General features: G+C 43.0%; 1 protein-coding gene across 2 annotated transcripts in view; it reads right to left on the bottom strand.

The window, feature by feature from the left end:
- CDK18 (cyclin dependent kinase 18) overlaps positions 1–12,402 on the bottom strand; it is a 60,851-nt gene extending 48,449 nt beyond the window's left edge. For both annotated transcript variants that reach the window (XM_053393323.1, XM_053393325.1), the window contains exon 1: positions 12,280–12,402. The gene's annotated coding sequence lies outside the window, so the exon portion shown is untranslated. The remainder of the gene's footprint in view (positions 1–12,279) is intronic.
- Between the last annotated feature and the right edge of the window lie 6,223 nt (positions 12,403–18,625).

Raw genomic sequence — 18,625 nt, 5'->3', positions numbered from 1 at the left:
CTTTTGGGTTTTGCAATTCTACAAATTTTGCAATCCAGTTTACAGCTCAAAAAATACCGGAATGCTTATTTTAGGGTAAAATGCATACTTTGAGGAAAACAGCTGTTAAGAATAATGCAAATTCTAATGGAACAAACACAGGAAAAAGTGGCATAGACTGGAAATAGACCCGTCAAGCCACAGGATTGCAGCCTTAGCATTTTTTCCATGTGCTCGATCAGCATTGTCACTGGTTATGACATCATTTCCCTTCCACCTACTTGTTTCACTCTTTTCTCAGCCTGCATGCGACTTGGGGCAGATGGTTTCATTATAGCTGCATAGAACAGGTTACCTACTAATGAGCCACAAAAAGTCTTGTCTCCCTCTGGATGGATTTCATACAGTCAACTGCCAAAAGTGCACTTTCTAACTACAACTCAAACTAGCATTCAATGTATGCTTTCCCAAAATGTTAAACTTTGCTTCTGCAATTACATGGGAAGAATAGTGCAACTTTATCTTATGTCATATCTTTGGGTTGTAGCCAACTAAGCCCTATGCACAGTAGACCCATTGAAATCAATGGGTGCTAGTTATATCCACTTATTTTAATAGATTTACTCCAAGTATTACTCAGTTGTATACAATGTTTTGCGCTCCGAAACGCCAAAACAAAATAAGGGGTAAGGTTTGCCCAGTATTGAGTCCTGAATCAAAATGTTTCCTGCCAGTTTAGCTCTGACAATGCATCTCAATTCTGAATGCTCCCAAGCCCCACTCTGCCCAAATCTTAAGATCCTATTTGGAGGACCTGCTCCAACTGGTAGCCACCACAGAGAGGGCCTTTTCAGTGCACCACAGATTTGGAAATGCCTAGACCCTTCTCTGTGAATTTCCAGTGCTAGGTGAAGACCTTTCTGTTACCAGAAACCCTTTAAAAAAACAAGCCACCACCCGGAAAGACTGGGTTCCTATTTTAAATTATTTTATTTTATCTTGGGTTTTCAGTGAGTTCCACTTTGCTGTACAGTAGTACCTCTGGTTAAGTACTTAATTCATTCCGAAGATCCGTTCTTAACCTGAAACTGTTCTTAACCTGAAGCACCACTTTAGCTAATGGGGCCTCCTGCTGCCACCATGCCGCTGGAGCACGATTTCTGTTCTCATCCTGAAGCAAAGTTCTTAACCCAAGGTACTATTTCTTGGTTTGCGGAGTCTGTAACCTGAAGCGTATGTAACTTGAAGCATATGTAACCCGAGGTACCACTGTATTGATGTAGTTTTGCCCTTTATTCGATAAAACTGGTTTTTATGCATTTATAGCAAGACAGCCAGAGAACTTTATGTTATGGTGTGGCACACAAACGCCATAAAAAAAATAAAACAAAGAAATATTCAGGATTGCCCTGTACTGCCCAAAATACATTTTTTTTGGGGTGGGTGGGGGACAACTTGTTTTACACTCACAGCCACTGCTGGTGTAGAAGCTCATTAAGGCAAACAATTCCTTATGTTTCAGTGGACAGCTTGTGATGTGCATGGTGTTCTCCTTCACCACACTCCTAACTTCGTATTTGCTCCCCGAGCACTACCTTGCTTTTATTTTATTTTTTTCCTGATAGCCCCCAATACTAAATGAAGTGAGCATGACATTGGAGTGCATATTGGCTTATCTGGATGATCAAGCACTAGCGCTTCAATGTACAGGGATGAGATGGCTGGATGTGCTGAATCAGAGTGCCCAAACACCTGCAAACTACCCAGGGACAATACTGGTCCCTACTCTGATCGTAATGACTAGCAGAGGCCAGAACAGACTTGCAACAGCTGGCGTAGAGGAAGGGGGAACAGTGAGCACAGCATCAAACTTAGGGTAGACATATTTCAAAAAGTAAAAACCAGGATACCCCCAAGTTGTTGAGCCTTTTGTTACAAAACGTCAAAAACCTGTGATTATTCGATTGACTTGCCAGGACAAAGTGCCGTCTTTTGGAAATCCTCGCACCCCCTCCCCCAGATGTCAATTCCGCCTTTGAAATCCCGGTAACGTCCAGGAAAATCCAGACGTATGGCAGCCCTAACCAAATTCTAATAGGTTCCAGAAGGAAGTGCAGTTGCTGGGAGAAGCAGCGAGAGAGTCTATTCTATGAAAATGGGATGGCGAAAGAAGGGAGCACGTTTTGCTCCAGGGACATAGCCTTTTACTTGAGTGGGGTGTGTGGAGTGGAGGAAGAATAGCCACACTGCTTCACAAACAACAGAAAGATTGTGTGCTGTAGCTGAAGGAAGGGGAAGCAAAGCTTCTGAAGGAAGCCACATGAGAAAGGCTGCTGCAGTTGAAAACAGTGTGTCAGCTCAGACATTATAACATGGACACACACAGCTGAATGAACACTCCCCTTGTGCTGTGAAGAAGAGGTTTGGGAAGCAGAGAATCGAAAAGACTCTGTTGGTGGCCAGTAGCCAGACTTCTGAGCATAAGGAAGTGGCTCATAGGGAAATTAACCAGGGAAAAGTTTTGTGGTTTGCTCCTGACAAAGGCAACATCCTAGACAAGATCGGAAACAAAGTGTGCATGTGTGTGTGTGCCAAACCATCCTTTTGCTTCATGCTCCTTTCTTTTTTTAACAGCCCCTGCCTTTTTCATTCCTCCAGCTTTCTCATTTTCTCTTGAGCATCCTGGGGAGTCTGGAGACAAATAACAAGGAATTAACTGAAACTATTAGGGACCCATGAGGTATGTGTGCAAACAACTGGCCTTTAAACTCCCTACATTCTCTAATAACTGCTGCATCACATGTTCGCATGAGTACCAATTGTGCAAGAATCACCGGCTGCACAGGGAACAAAATATTGCTGGAGGGAAAATGTAACATGACATGCCTGAAAAGGAAACATGGAAAGTGCCTGAATCTTCTGCAACAAACAAACAATTGCAAATGCAAAAAACAAACACACTTTTATAACCTAGACAGGGTCTTTGAAGTCTGACAACCTATGGCTATTGCATGAATATCACGTTTCTTATTCCCTGAGTGCATATGCCACTGCAGCAGTATCTAGGAGCTGAAAGCAGTCCAAGTGGGGTAGAAAATATCTCCCTTTCATGAATGTGTTCAAGGCTGGGCTGGGAAGGTGTTTATACCCCTGCTAGCATAAAACACAATTTTTCCATCTCTTGGATAAATTATGTACTGCCATCAGTTGGAATTAGATACATTAATGGTTCCCCTCGTGACTGTATTATTTCCTTTCGTTGGGTTAAAGCAACTTGGAGGGCACTTCACAGGGAAAAAAATGGATGGAAGGGAAAGGGTTAAGCAGTCCTCCTCCATCCCCCTTTAAACCTGCAACCTCCCAAGGCTGCTCTGGGTCTTTAAAAAGTCAAGGGAAGCATACACGCAGCTGGTGTCATGTGTGATTTCAGCCTTGTCCTAAGGAATCCCATGCCACCAAATGATTGACTTGAATTGTGGCAAAGAGAATGCAGTCAACAGAGACACACAAGGCAGCAGGCCTCTCCACTGAACACACCATTTCTCCCAGCTCAGGAAATGCTGAAAGAACAATTTTTGTCAAGCACAAACACCCTGCTGGTGGGTAAAGGAGGACTGCAGGAGGATGGAAGTTGAAGGTTATTTTGCAATCCACAGCCCATTTGGTGCTTAATTTGACAAATGTTTAAGGCTGCCCAAATGTTCATTAAGGACAACAGTTGTAAGAAGTGAGTCAGTGATATTAGACTGAACTGAAGGTGTCCTTTATTTCCACTTCCTTGCAACCACAGTCATTGTGAGGAAACGTGGTTCTGTCAACACTGCAGGTAGAGTACAAAATTGTTTTAGAAAATTTTGCAGCAAAAAAATGTTTGGAAAGCCCTAGTTCCTCTTCAGTGGTTTAGAACCAACTCATAACCTTTGCACAGCTAATCCTGTAATCCCCACTTCTGCCCACACACCCAGGACCTGCTCCCCACAACCATTCCACTCCCTGTTTCTTCCAGCCACAGCATTCAGTCTTGCAGTGGTGTAGGGAAGTGAAAGTCAGTTGCAATTCATGCCCTCACCCCACACTAAAACTGTGTGCCCTGCCATAATTTGTTGGCAGAGAAATTGGGGGTGCCATTTTCACCTAATTTCTATAGAGCAGCAGATAATTTCTCCAGTCATTTCTCAGAAGCAGAGTTCACAATTAGCAGACCATTAGGTCCAGTCGCTGACGACTCTGGGGTTGCGGTGCTCACATCGCTTTATTGGCCGAGGGAGCCGGCGTACGGCTTCCGGTTCATGTAGCCAGCATGACTAAGCCGCTTCTGGTGAACCAGAGCAGCGCACAGAAACACTGTTTACCTTCCTGCCAGAGCGGTACCTATTTATCTACTTGCACTTCGTGCTTTCGAACTGCTAGGTTGGCAGGAGCAGGGAGCGAGGAATGGGAGCTCACCCCGTCACGGGGATTCGAACCGCCGACCTTCTGATCGGCAAGCCCTAGGCTCTGTGGTTTAACCCACAGCATCACCTGCATCCCTATTTCAGAAAGTACTTTCTTATAAAAAGCAGTGAGAAGATGGCTTTCTGAGAACCCCTCCAACCAAGGAAGCACAACTGGCTTTGGAAAAGTATCAAATAAATCAGCCCCCTTGATGTTGAAGCACATACCTGAGCATGGTGTTTGCCACTATTTCAGGCAAAAACATGGAGATGAACCTATCTTTGTTTTCTCCACCTGAGCAGAAAACAATCCTTCCCAATATCTTGCTATGTACTTGAAAGGGCAAGGGTTACATCACTTGTTAGCTGTAAGAAGCCTTTCTCTGTACTACTCTAGGTGACTGCTGAGCCCATTACTCAGTACCTGAGAGCAGAGAGGACAGAGCAATCTCCCAGCCTTACCTGCTCATCTCTCTCCACAGGACTCTGCCGCTCAGTCAGGGTCTTGACATTTTACTGACAAAAAAGAAACAAAGCTTCCCTGCCAGGAGGTCACATTCTTGTCTGCAAGAAGTCAATTGGCATCCTGCTCATCAATATGTCTCCCACAGCAAACTGCTAAAGCCTGAGATCAAAAACAATGTGAGTTCCATGCAGTGCTCCCCCCCCCTAGAAAAATGCTCAAAAAGTACTCTCATTTTGACTCAAGAAAATCACCATTTCATAGCTCAAATTGGGAAAAATAAATACAGTAAATGGGCAAAAGTACAAAGATTCACTAAATGTTTAGGGCGTATGCATCCCCCCAGAAAAAAAGCACTGGTTACATGAAAGAAAAACTTTTGCAGTAGCTTTCTGCTAGGCTGACCAAAATGGCAGAATTTGTCTTCTGCCCTATTTCAGCATGGTTAGAAATGGGACTATTTCCACCCTATCTATATCAAGGGTAGGGAACCTGCTGCCCCAGATGTTGTTGGATCAAAACAACTCCCATTAGCACCCAGCCACAGCTACATGGAATGAATGTACATGCAGCATCCCATTTGCCTGGTCATGCATTTCAGTACATATGTAGAAGGGTGGGTTGCCTTCTGGATGCATCTGAGATCTCCCAGTGCTAACCCCCCCCCTACTTTCATGTAAGTGGAAGTGACATACTTCACCACAAGTCAAGCAGCACAGAGAAGAACCCAAATGTTATGAAGCATACAGTATGCATGCAAGCCTGGCACTTATTTTAGGAACTTTTGATCTTGAACATGCTCCAGAATTTGGCACTTCAAGAGGTAATGTAGTCAAGGGCAACAAAGATAAATCTCAAGTCATTTAATGATATCAAAAGGGCATTTGCGTATTCATTAGTTATTAACTTTGCTTACTTTGCTGCCTCCATCACATCCACAAACAGCCAACCAGCAGATTTTTTCCATGTGGTGAAGGGAATGCTGACGCCTGTCCACAGGAACAGAGTGCTGGGTCTCTAAGAGGTCTGCTGTGACAAGTTTGCCAGAGACTTTGAGTGTGGTCACTCTTAAAGAAGTGTTACCCTCCCCGGAGTAACAACTATTGAAAAGTCACTAATACTCATTTTTTAGGTAAGGCACTTAGGAGGGTGGTGGCAGTCTAGCGGCAGGCGCTTTTGGAAGAAACTCTTGCGCAATAAACCTACTTTTGCCAAATACCAGACTTTTTGCAACAAGTAAAGTGACATGAAAATGCACTAGAAAGTGTGGGACAACAGTTGCTTTGATTCAACACTGTATATCTCCCCACAAGTGAATGTTCATTAAGTATCACCAATGTCATCTAACCTGCCTGCAAACAAATCAGAATAAATGCTCAGAATGAAGATCACCTAGAGTCACCTTCTTTTACTGTCTCTCTAGACCAAAACAAAGCTTTCCTGATCAGGCACAGGCTACTGCGGCAAAAGAATGATATTAGGCGTACTTCATAACACAGCCTTCTGAGCCTTTGCCCCATGCAGTGCATACAAACAACCAACAGTCAGCACAAAGCAACCAAGAAGGCAGGGAAAGTAAGTGGTATATATTGGAAATTTCAGATTCACACAAGTAAAGGAGGGTGGGAAGAAAGAAGGATCATGAAAGGATCCATGAAAGGTAAAACTTTTGAGTCTCATGTTGACTGTCACATCCACCCCCAAAATAAACAAGAATCTAGCAACACCTTAAAGACTAAGAAATATTTTGCAGCATAATCTTCCATGAGCAACAGCCCACTTCTGTGGAATGTATAACAAATGCAAGAAGTATGAACCAGCTCTTACTGAAGCATGAGAGGCACACACACCTTTCGCCTGCCTTAGAGATCCGTTGGCCTTCATTCTTCACTTGTAATCAGATTCATCACTTGTGTCAACTTCTCTCCACCTGGGAATCTAAGCCTATTCTCTTCGGCTCAAGAGATTTACCAGCAACAAGTAAGCCTGCAGATGTTTTATGGGCGTTCCTTCCTTGTGCAGTAAATTGCCCAGCAGGAAGACTCTAGGCTTTTTGCTGTTTTAAGAAGGGAGTGATCAAGGTTGGTGTCTTTGCAAGTGTTGAGTCTGGGATGGTGTATAGGCATGCCCAAGGCCCTTGAAGATGAGAGTCATTAATCTGCAATGAGGATGTGCATGTAAGAAGCAAAGGAAGGAGTTTCACCTGGATTTCATTGAAGACCTAGCAACATCCAGTAAAGGGAGCAGCATTATATAGCAGAGTAGAGGGGGCTGCTTTCATTTTGGTATATTCACCTCTGCATAAAAAGAGAGAAACCGACAGATAGTGCAGGGTGGATGCTATCTCAGTCTAAGGCCTTTCATTCCAACCGTGACAAGAGCGGAGCAGTTCAGACAGAAGACACTAAAACGACAGTCACTTTTTTTTTTAACCTCATTAAATGAATCTACACCAGGAATCAATTCTTTTACTGGATGTGATAAAATGCATCTTGTGTTTCCCTTGGCCGGATAACGTGCTACTATGTGCCAGCTTGTCAAGTCACACCCCAGTGCCCATGGCTTGTTCAATACCCATATTGTCTGCTTTCCTAGAGGGGTTCTTGTTGAACTGTAAAGAAGTTGGTTGTGTCAGCATTTTGCATGGTACACTCCTGCTTTTCAAAGGATCACACGCCTTCAGCCAGTGTCAATCAGTGTTATCACCACAGAGGTTCACAGAACTACAGCAGCATCCATCAAGAGAGGATCGAGGGATGGTTTTTATAAAGCCACAGCACCACTCCTCCGCTACACATGGAGATGTGATTTGAAATTTCCATCCTTCAGTCTTTCCATATCGTAGGATTTTATTTTATTTGTTTACTTTCAGGCTCAAGCAGGGAGACTAAATAACGTTTTGAAAAATGAAATGTCATTTATGGACTATGGGGATGAGACAGCCTGAAGCAAGGCTGGAGGCAGTGTTTCTCAAACATTTTCAGCTCTTGACCCCCCCATTCTAAACTTGTTCTGCTTACCCTGAGCACAAAGCCAACCATCCATCTGGAAGGGCAAGCGCGCAGTGATGCTATGCACAGCTACTCACATGCAAGCCGAATGTACTGCAAGTGTGCATATGGACCAGGTCAAAAAATTATGAAGGGCTGAAGACAGAAATAAGATCAAGACAGCCCAGAGAGTGCTCATTATATGCTCTCTGAATTCATCTTCAAACCTGACCTTTCAGGCATGTCAGTGAATCAATCACTGGTTGGAGCCACTCACTCAGTCTCCCAAACATACCTCGCTGGGGCCACTGCTTGCAACCACTGCTACATCATCCTCCAATGGGGAAAGTTAAAGAAGTATTCAAAAGACTATGGATTATGTTAACTGAACACATTATGTTACCGTAACTGAATATGTTAACCAAACACTGAGGGTGCATCTTCACAAACCACAAATCATATGCCTGTGCAAAGCCTTAAAATGACTTCTCCAACATCAAACAAGGTGATCTTGGCAGTGCATATATTGACCCAATCTTGCCTAAATCTACACACATCCTCAAACCAAATCACTTGGATATTCTTCCCAGGTAATGAGTCAACACTGAGAAGCACAGACATGGTACTGACACTACAATAAAAAGTTCCCATACAGACACTGTGGGTTGGTGTAGGCTGGCTACTTCTTTCTTTCCCTTTCCTATTTTTAATTAGTGCTTTCATTATCTCTACATCCTTGCCATGCTCCAGTCCACACAGAGCTCCCACGATCCCCAGAGTCATGAAAAGCCTATGACTGTTCCACTTCAAGATTTCAGCTTGCCATCAATCCAACCTCAGAAGGAAATAGCGGAGAGACGACCGCAAGTTAATAATGCTGCTCTTTAGTGAGAAGAGGTCCTGCTACTTGCGACAGCTAAGACGAGCCATCTTACTTTTACTCTGCGCTGCCCTTAATTATTTCTTCTTAGTGTCATGTGGCAGCAAGTGATTAAAGCAGAGTGAGTGGGATCCAAGGTATCAGGCTTCTATTCCTGGCTTGGAAAGAAAGTGAGACGGAGCAATTAAGAGAAGCAGGTCTCTTGGGCTCAGTTCACAGCTCAAAGGAAAGAGCAAGTGTTTGGCTAGGAGGAGGGAAAAGTGAATGAATGAGTGATTCTCAGAGATGGGTTTAACTTTGCATTGCAAAAATTGAATATAAACTCTAGTTTATATTCTGCATATATTGCCCAAGTTTGTATACAAATGCCAGATTATTTTACAGGCATTTGTACATGTCTGCTTCAGCTAGCAATGTTAAGCAAGTGCCAGTGGCTGGAGGAAAGGAGCTATTTTTGCAATCAGAAGGACTAGAAACATGTTTTTTTATTTTAAAAAAACTATTTTTTTTAACTAACTAACAAATCAGGGCTGCACCCTTAGAAGTGGGAATTTCAGCATCTGGCACAACTATTAAAGGTGCGGGATCATGTTCTCTTTTCCATCTGGCCACCGTAATCATAACATGTTATTGTTATCTTTTATTTATTTAATGAAGCTGAAGCCATTAGCCATTAGAAAATAACACAGAATAAAATACATTACACAGTTAAAATAATTATTAAAACTTGGCATTTTGTCAAATGAAAATTTGCTGTGCTGAAGAATTTAACATGGCATCCCCACAAAGCTATAAACTGCCGCTCTGAAGAAAAACCAGCCACCTTTTCAGAAATGTAAGGGGACCTGTCCCCCCCCATAAGAAGTTATCAAGTACCCATAATCATAACATAGATCTTCTCAGCACCAAAAATTCAAGCTTTCAAGGTGCAATTGCACGCATGTGGATAACACACAGACCATGATCCGGAATGATGCAAAGGGATGGGATGCAGGCTAAGGATAATTCTGGATGTTAATACAGGTGGAATAGGAAATAGAATGGGCTGGTGTTCCCTGTTCTCCCTGTGTGTTCACACAGTTCTAATCTGACATCTTCTCTTGCAGTCAGATGTGACAAGCCACCTCCCAGAGGTTACCATTCAAGCATCGCACACATTCACAAAGTTCGTCTGTTTCCCTTTTAAGCAGAGATTGAATGGCAATCTGTCATGGATGTTTAAATTGAGATTCCTGCATTGTAGAGGGTTAGACTTGACGACCCTCAACTCTATGATTCCATGAACAAATTTGTGAGATGAACCTGCACTGGTCCATTCTTGCTGCACCTTTTCAAGGTTGCTTATTCTTCTACTGGCACCCTATTCTTCAGGATCATCTCTTGGTCTATCTTGGATTACTCATAGTTTTGGAGCTCAGTCCATAGCAAGCAGAAAACATGATGGAGAAAATATTGCAATTGTTTTTAAAGGCAGAATTATGAAGCCTATTCTGACACAAATCAGTCCCTCAACTCCTTCAGTTTCAAAAATGCCATTAAGAAAAGACTGTTTCTGGAGGCAGCAAACAACAAGCATGCTTTATTTTTTAAAGGGGGAAAATCAATAGCAGTTCTTTTGTAGAAATATAATGAATCGCACTGTTATTTTGTTTTCATTACCCACACCAGAAACTGAAATAGCTACATAGAACAACTAAGGGGCTGTCCTGACTATCTAGGCATTAGTACCCTATCTTATGGATCAGCTTCGGGTTCTGAGCCTGATGCTGGTGACCAGGGGCACACTGGACCAGATCCCACAGCAACAAGGTCCGTAGAACTAGGGCAGACACCCTCAAAGGCACCCTTCCCATTCCAACACCATAGGGAGTGCATCAAATGGGAAATCATGGAGCGAAGGAGAAATGTGGGAAGGGGGTAGAGCCTAACTGCTGGGCGGGAGGCAGGTGCTCAGTAGGCCTCAGTTCACCACCAGCCCCCGCAGAGGCAAATTGCTAATTCTCCTTGCTGCCATGCACAAAGTGGTTCTCCTTGGGACCAGAACAGGGTAGCCACTAAAATGAACGTTAGGCTGGTCAGATGAAAAATGATAGGGCCCCAGCACCTTTAATAATTGTGCAGGTCAGTGAATTTTAGCATGAACCATCTGTCACGCAAGGAAGCGTCCCAATGGACCAGCCTTTATTTCTCTATCAGATGACCTGGCATTTTGCCCAATGCTCCCACAAACCTTTGGAAGAGGAGTCCAACTTTGCCTTCCCCAGTAGCATGGGGTTAGCAGTCTCTTCTGCTTTTGCAGAAGAAAGCCAGATCTCCGGTTAAAGGCCAAAGGGTTCAATATTCCCTGGACTTTCCGCCTAGTAAGAACTCAGCAGCAGGAGCTGTAATAAAAGACAGCAGTTACCCCATTTTCTTATCCTGGCTTAATGAACCAGTTTTGCAATAGGGGCAATAAATAATAGATTACTCTCAGAGGCTGGTGTAGCAGCCGTGCTGCTGCTGCATAGCACTAGCCGCCTAAGCCTCACTGCCGTGGGGCTCCAAATCTATGCTGCTTATAGCTGCTGCAGAGCCACATCATACAAAGCCAGGAAACCAAACAGTCTGGCCCCCCTGTCAAAGGCTAAACCAAAAGCAACTGTGCATGCATCCCAGTTGTGGATTATGCCCCCTCCCTTCAAGAAGTTCACCTGGGGCCTTTGTTATAGTCTTTGCAATGCCAGGTGCAGACCTTTGTACTCTTCCAGGACCTTTAAATTTGAATGATACGTTTTATCGCATTCTGATATGGCTTTCTCTTCTAAATTCTAAACGGCTTTCTCTTTGCTATTTTCATATTCAGTTTTAACATTTATTTTAGGCTGGTCTTTTTAATGCTGTTTTGATAATGTTTTATGTGAGTTTTTGTGATGTCATCCCTATTCTATAATACCACAGCATTTCGGCATTTGTTGAAATAAGCTGAATACTGCTTAATACCACAGTTTCAAAGTGGCATACGATAGAGATACAGCCCAAAATCAGGGCCCCTCCAGACTACTGTCTGGAGGAGGGTGTTCTGCAATATGTCATTGACACAACAATAGTGCATTAGAAGTGGAATTGCAGAACATCCATACACCATTTCTCTTTTGGTTGTTTTGTGATGCTTCACTAATGCTACCCCATTATGGCCATCTAGGTGGGCACTCTTTCAGTATAGTACAACAAAAGTGGGTCCACCCCCAGAGTCACAGGATTTCAGCATGAAGCTATGGCACATGCACTACTAGAAACGAAGCAGTATGTGCAACCCAAAACTTTTGAAGGTCCAAACAATATTAAAAGCAGGATTGTGTATAACCACCCCAATGCCACCATTACCACAAAGGATCACGAAAGAACAGTTAAAAGGAGGCCTGGAGAGGCTCTAAGTTAAATTTAACCATAAGATAAGCTTCCTTAACATCTCTACTGAAATTTTAAAAATTAAAAAGACTTCATAGGAAGCTCAAAAGATGGGTGTTGTAAAAAAGGGTGCTCTTGTGTACTTACCTTTTCTGCCACACCAAGGATCACTGCTGGAGTGCCCCTTCCCTCTGATTACTTATTGCCAAAGGCTCTCCTCTACGTATGCTGCATGCTGTTTTACCGCACAATAGCCAGACCTGCACTGCATTCTGTTAAAAAGACAAAAAACCAAACAGCCTGTCATAGCCAGCTCTTATTCATTTATTTCAGTTCTTTAAAAATGTTTTCTTTTTTCAAAGGTGCATAAACTGCTTTGGGGGCCTCTATGAGTGTGGGTGGGTGTATTTAATTGGGTTGTGCTGATAAAGTGCCATAATAAGGCAGGCTAGTCTGGAAAAGGGTTGTGAGAAAGCTATTTCAGGGTGAAGGAAGGATTGGCAGGATTGCAAGCCAGGAGTACAGGGCAAGGAATCTAAGCATAGGACCATCCAACTTCTGCTCTAAAACCTCCAGTGAAGGAGGATCCACAACCTCCTAAGGGAGTCCATTCCACTGTTGAACATTATGTTTTAGATTTTAGACAAGTTCAAAACCTTCATCCCAAGAGATACATTTCAGGTCTAGTCAGTGATGTGGGGCAGAAAACTTTCAGTTGAAAAATCTTCTGTTTCATAAGTCTGTTAGTAACAATGAATGTACGCTAATTGCAAATGCAATATTAGGCAAGCTTAGCAGCTTCAAGATGTTTGGCTTTTTAAAATAAATACGAGTAATATAAACATGCTAAATTGGATCACTGAAGGGGTTGCCAACCCTTTGGGGTCAGTAGACGCATATGGAATTTTGAGAAAAGTGCTCTGGGCACCAGTCACAAACGGTGCATAACAGAAAATAGCTGCCACCTCTAAAAGACCGTGCCGGGGGGGGGGGTAGAGGACTACAAAATGGTATAGGCATGTCCCCCCCCCCAATCAATGGGGGGAAAGGCACCTCCATCAGCACTTGCTCACAGAAAAAAGCTCATTGCACCTCTCCCCTGTTTAGAATGGATGAAAGGGAGGGTGCCCAATTCTGGCATCTAGTGACACAATGGGAAGATTCGAGGGGGGTGTTTGATGTAGAAATGGCTGAGCCATTACAAACAGGAACTGAGCAGGAAGATTGAATAGTCTCTTGAGTATTGTGGATTTCTAAGGGCATATTTCCTGAGACCTTTCAAGGGTGACTTAGGAGATACCGGTGGGTGTACTGGCTCCCACTGGAAACCCCTGCTCTAGGGGTTGCTATGATGAAACCTGAAAGTCCACATCATTGCAGAAGGTCTCAGGTCTGTAAGGACTTTTTCACAAGTGGATTAAGAGACAACATAGCCCTAGGCTATAGAATAACAGGTGGCTGCCAAAACTGGTCTCCTGAGGGCACCTCCTGCCTCACCAGTCCCAGGTGCCTTTGTAGGACTTGCCAGGTAGTCCGCTGGGCGTGTGAGTGTGGTCAGAAAGGGAAGCAACCCTGACTCACCCCTTTCCATTTTCTCCTAAAAATGTTAAGTGTGTGTGTGTGTGTGTGTGTGTGTGTGGTATACATATATATATATATAGAGAGAGAGAGAGAGAGAGAGAACACCAATCATGGTCCTAAATTAATAGGGAGGATCCCATCTCTGGAACAACCAGAAAATTTAAGGCGTAAGCCAAAATGTGGCAACTATGTAATATTCTGATTAACATACATTTTACATAATTTGAATATCTGCTGACATGGGTAAACTATGTAACTGCAGACTTTGGAGAATGACAGACTTCAACTACAAATTTGATTAAATTACTATGGCACATACTGCCTCTTAAATTAGGTTATCACTTTGCATTTGAATCAAAAGGAAATATATTCTGAACAAAATTTCAGCAGAATAAAATTAGAATGTTCAGTCCTTAAATTTCCCATTGTTTTGCTGTGTCCCTTTCATTCATGCATTTCACTGCGTATTTGTTTCACTATGAACTCATGGATATAATTTCCAAAAAAGGTAGGAGACCTGTAATTGAAGACATTTTGTCATTTCTGTTAAGCATACTAAGGATTATGTGTAGAAGTTATAGAATAGGAGACATTCTCCTCCACCTCTGAGCAATTTACAATCTAAATAACTTGCTTATGTTCTCTTCCCAATTCTGAAAAAGTCATACGAAGAAATACAATGGGACTTGATTATTCAGATATTCTGTACTTTCAGATCTGGAAGTTCTGGTTTCCTTATTCTGCCAAGCAATATAAAATGACCGGTAGCAACCCAGTGGGAACTGCATTTAGAATTCAGATTCTATTTTATTTAGCAACAAAAACAAAAAAACCAGTCTGATTCACAATTGACTCTATATGCCACTCAATGTCAATAAATGACTTATCATTTAAGCCTTGCTCAATCATACTCTGAACTCTGAGGGGTAGGATTGTGTCCTGTTGTTGTTTAGTCGTGTCCGACTCTTCATGACCCCAAGGACCAGAGCACGCAAGGCACTCCTGTCTTCCACTGCCTCTTGCAGTTTGGTCAAACTCATGCTGGTAGCTTCAAGAACACTGTCCAACCATCTCGTTCTCTGTCGTCCTCTTCTCCTTGTGCCCTCAATCTTTCCCAACATCAGGGTCTTTTCCAGGGAGTCTTCTCTTCTCATGAGGTGGCCAAAGTATTGGAGCCTCAGCTTCAGGATCTGTCCTTCCAGTGAGCACTCAGGGCTGATTTCCTTCAGAATGGAGAGGTTTTATCTTCTTGCTGTCCATGGGACTCTCAAGAGTCTCTTCCAGCACCATAATTCAAAAGCATCAATTCTTCGGCAATCAGCCTTCTTTATGGTCCAGCTCTCACTTCCATACATCACTACTGGGAAAACCATAGCTTTTACTATACAGACCTTTGTTGGCAAGGTGATGTCTCTGCTTTTAAAGATGCTGTCTAGATTTTCTCCCAATAATCAGGCGTCTTTTAATTTCGTGACTGCTGTCCTCTAACCTGATACAATTTCAGCACAATGTCTGAAAGAGCCTATATGCTTACCAAGTGTGCTTATGTAGGCTCTGTCTGCACGATAAGGACTCTGCCTATTTCAAGGGTCCCAGGTTACTCACAGGCATTCAGGTCCTTTCAGAACATGCATCATGAACATGCATCAATAACGGGATGAGCAGGCACTATCCCCAACCCCCTTCTCTGTACAAGTTCAGAGAGACAATGTCTAACAGTGTTTCCCTATAGCTGACATGTGAACTACTTCCATTGAGAAGCAGTTTATCTGTAGCATTTGTTCTGCAATGGTTATCTTGCATATGCAAATTAGAGGTCCAGGGAGGCCTGGGCCACCTCCAGCTGTTGAGGCCTCTAGCCATACTAAAAATAAAAAAACAACAATGCACAAAAACAAAATAAGGCACGCATACAGAAAAAGAGTTGCTTGTTTATATAACCAGCTGAGCCGAGAAGACACATTCATCACAGTCCAATCTTGTGTCATCAGAACAGATATAGTTTTATTAATATTTCCACACATTTCTAACTCTTCAATATGACAGAATCAATATCAGTTAACAAAACAAAATTAATTCCCTCCCACACCAAATCACTGCTCTCACTAGCAAAAATTTGGAGCTCTAAGCTGATAATGTGTGTCGCTTTTTGATGAAATCTCTTTCCATCACTCTATTTCAAATAGTTACCTCATCAGTCTTACCCAGTAGCAGCACCGGATTTAGGGTGGTGCACAGTGGCGTAGCGTGGGGGGTGCAGGGGGGGCCGGCCGCACCGGGCGCAACATCTGGGGGTTAGGGTTAGGGGGCGCAAATCCACGGGTTGGGGGGCGCAAATTGCTTGCCTTGCCCCGGGTGCTGACAACCCATGCTACGCCACTGGTGGTGCAGGTGGCTCTCCTGCACAGGATGCTAAGCCAAGATGTATAACAACAACATCATCATCATCATCATCATCATCATCATCATCATCATCTATTTATACAGGTACCTACTGAGAAGATCCATTCAAAAAGCAACTGTACCAAAAGGTATTATTGTGAAAATAAGAAATATTTAGGGGCATGTGCCCAATTCTGTCCTCAGTCAAGGCGCCATATTACCAAAGTTTGCCCCGCCAGTAGCTCCTGCAACACACAGCCCACATTGTTCCAGGCAGTGGGATGCCTGGAGCATCATTTGCAATTGTCTCTGGGGAAGTTTCCATTCTTTGTTGAAAGCATGCAGTGTGGGTGGGTTTGCTCTACTTCAGCTGGGAGAATAATTGCTACAGGCTTACCGAGGGGTAGAAGGAGGTGGTGAGAAGTTATTAGAAATTAGGAGAGTTGTGCCTATTACTTTCCAGAACAAATTGGTAGGCAGCAAGGGAAATAAAAACCACAGAAAGCGAGTGAGACAGGCATCATGTTCCAACATCTCACGCACGCCTGATTGATTTGAGGCCGCACATTTGGTAAGAGCTCAGATGAAGTACCTATTTCCAAGCCAGGCTGAAAAGATCACTGCAGCAGAACAAACAGTTTCCTCAAATGAACTCCCTGAATGTTCTCATTTGCCCTCAATGGGTGGACATTCCTCAGGTTTGGTGGAGCTTGGCAAGACCCACCCTACTCTGTATTGGAGGCGAAGTATTACACGCTGCTAAAACTCTACATTCCTATAAATTCTTTTACGTGAGTCTCTGTGGTTTGATGTCTTACCAGCCCACTCTGCATTTAGCTGAACTCTTTCTTTCATGCAGCACCATTAGCAATTTGAAGTGAGCTACATTTGACCTTTATACTAGGGGCCCAATCCAAAGACAGTAACAGAGCAACACAATGCATATTTAGTCAGAAGTACGTCCCACTGAATTCAAATAAAATGTGCAAAGGATAGAAGCCATACCATGCTTAAGTCCCTTTACTATAAACAGGATATAATTAACACAAGTCCTATGGAGCTCAAGGGGGCTTGACTAGCATTTCCTGGTTCAGGTGTGGAGCTTGCGCAAATGGCTTGCTCCTTTGCAGGTGGGATCCAGTCACATACTGACAAGTTCAGTTTGGGCAATTAATGTGGATGTGTGGTCCATGTGCACCAATCCTGCTTCCAAACCCTGAACTTCCACCCAGCCTTCTTGCAGTAAGGGAAGTGATGAGAAAATGCACTGGGTAACAATATATTGATATGATCCTGCAAAGCCTCTCTCTGCAAACTTTGTGCAAGCAAATCAGGATGAATAAACAGGTCGCCAGGAAGTGACCAGACAGCAATTGACATCAAATTGTCCCTGTATACAGCTGATTTGAAATTTCTGAGGAAAGTGAAGAAAAATAAATGCTTGCTTTCCAGAGTCAGTATAATCACCTTCTAGCCCTCTATATTCATTTGCAAGAACAGTACAAATCATGTAGTTCATTATAAAATGGAAGCAGCAGCCTTTTGACATTTAGCTATGCTAGGGACTCCGCTGGTATCTGGAAGCTATTTGGCAGCACAGATGCATAATTGTGAAGACAGATGTACTTGTGAACAGGGGTGGGTGGGTGGCTTTCGTTGCAGAATGAGCTTTGCTTTTCTACACCTTCCCTCTTGCAAAGACAGTTGCTTTTGCACCTGCTCAGTCCTCCCTGCCCTTTCTTCCCAAACTTCAAGGAGGTAATACATTTTTGTATATGTTCATATTCAAGTATCTGTTTAAAATCTTTGTTCAGACAAAAAACAATTCAAAATTTTCTCAAAGGGGTGTGTGTGTTTGCTATGCGAGTGACATGAGGGCTAGCCAATCACTACTGTGCAAATCTGGAAATTAGAAACAATAACTTAAGTTGCACCTGAGCCTAAACAGTGATACATATGCATTCACAATGGGCCAAGGGAGAAAGCTACACATGTCCCTGTTTATGCTATGACTAGACTAGTCTAATTTATGTTTTGCCTTTTCACAAAATAAATTATGTTCAAAGCAGATCACAACAAAAACATGGTTTTGAAACGTGGTTTCAAAAACAATATTTCAATAAGAATATAGCTAACAGTTCAAGACATGAAAGTATTTCAGCAGCAAATTTTAGTAGAAAAAACAACACAGCATCAATGCAGTAAGTATCCATGTAGGCACATTTCAAGGCAAACACCAGAAGTGTAGGAAGCATTTTAGGGACCAGAAACAGTTGGTGTCTCTCTGGGACTGAACTCAAATCTGCACATAGAAGATGCAACTAATCTATATGCTACCATGGCAACTTTGGGTCTAGTTTTAACATCTAACTAGCAAACACACACAAACACATTCTAAAACAGGGGGGTTACTATATCACAGCTGAGTTCCAAGCACCTGTCTCTTGGTCACACACCACGTGAGGGAGGTTTCATTGTATTCTCCTCACATCATCACTTTCATCAATTCAATTTATTAACCACCCTTCAC

The sequence above is a fragment of the Podarcis raffonei genome, chromosome 6 (genome assembly GCF_027172205.1).
Source record: "Podarcis raffonei isolate rPodRaf1 chromosome 6, rPodRaf1.pri, whole genome shotgun sequence".
NCBI lineage: Eukaryota > Metazoa > Chordata > Lepidosauria > Squamata > Lacertidae > Podarcis > Podarcis raffonei.
The sequence above is the reverse complement of the archived record's forward strand: the minus strand, read 5'-3'. Positions and strand labels throughout refer to the sequence as shown.